This window comes from Teleopsis dalmanni, chromosome 2, assembly GCF_002237135.1.
Source record: "Teleopsis dalmanni isolate 2A chromosome 2, ASM223713v2, whole genome shotgun sequence".
Taxonomy (NCBI): domain Eukaryota; kingdom Metazoa; phylum Arthropoda; class Insecta; order Diptera; family Diopsidae; genus Teleopsis; species Teleopsis dalmanni.
This window is the reverse complement of record NC_051847.1, coordinates 132,529,215-132,530,732: the sequence shown is the minus strand read 5'-3', so window position 1 is coordinate 132,530,732 and position 1,518 is coordinate 132,529,215.

Here is a 1,518-nt window from a genome sequence, read left to right as displayed (position 1 = left end):
TTAAAATGTTCTTTTATACAAAAGTCACTTTTTAACAGTTCATCAACCCTTCAAAAAACAATGGCTTATTATTAATAAAAGAGTTTTAGCAAAAATTAAACAAAATTAATTACAAAGAAATTCTTTATTAAAGCATTAATGCAAATATAGTTTTTGTTAGCTGTCACATGTCGATGTCTCGTCGTTTTGGAGGCATTAAAATTTAAGTGTCAAAATAAATCTTAGGTGACCTTGACAATTTTGGGTGTAGGTTATAAGAAACATGATTGGAATTTGCTCTCTAGAGAAGTTACAAACTAACAACATAAAATTTGTTTAAATTAATTATCTCTTAGAAATATGTCATAATAGATTGTTTAATTAATAAATTGTTAAATTATGCTAATTAAATACATATTGTTTTATAAGAGAATTCATCAATATATGACTATAAACATATTAACACGAATATGTTAAAATTTTTTATTATGAATTTTTAAACTGAAACAAAATTTTATTTTCTTTCATAAACAGACATTTCAGACTAAAATTTTACTGAACAAAAAAACAAGTTAATTGGGTTTTATAATTTTAAAATATTTATTTTAACTCAAATTCCATAGCTATTATACTCTGAAGAAAAAAATTGTTTAGCATAGTCATTTTATTCCTCGTTTATGGCTCGTTTAATTTTCAAATTTTGAAATGAGTAACCAAAAATAGTCTGGCATTGTTGTTTAATGGTTTCTTGTCATTTCTTGTAGTTGTCAACAATTGTCACATCAGCAACATAACAGCATCTAAATAGCAATGCAACAAAAGTTCTTAAGAAGTCGTGGTTAACATAAACATGACACGGATTACGGGCCAAATAGCGCTATTATAATAAGCGGGAGACAGGCACGACATGGAAGCCCACAAAAATGTATTGTTGTTTACAAATCTTGTGGTAAAATACAACATTTAAGACATTCTCATAAAAGAATTTTGTGAAATGCTGCATTTAACATAATTCCTGGAATCAAGCATAAGAAACCTCAGAATTTCATACAAAACTTTTTAAAGTTTCCAAGTTTTTCTCTTTCTCAAACAAAGGTGCAAACAAACTACATTGAAAGGCCATTCGTGTTGTTTGCTTTGAAATTGTGCTTTATTTATGGATAACTAACATCAGAAATCAAAAGTCAAACTTTTTGAAAGCAACAATTTCTTTTGAATTAATATATCTGACATACAATTTAATTTGTACAATAATAGTTAGTTTGCTATAAGCAGATTAATTATGAATAAATCAAAAATATTTTACGATTTATGAATCTCAAATACATATATGTATATTGGTTGAAAATAAAAAAATCGTTTAGCTTTAATATCAACTTCAGTTGCTAACGTCATATATAAATTAAAAGTCGGATAAATGCAGATCTTAAGTACCTAATTCTATTAACATCTTATGCCAGTCAATAGTAATATCAATGTATCCATATCCATATGCAAACTATTTATGCTAAAGCTATAAACAGAAAATTTTGATAATGT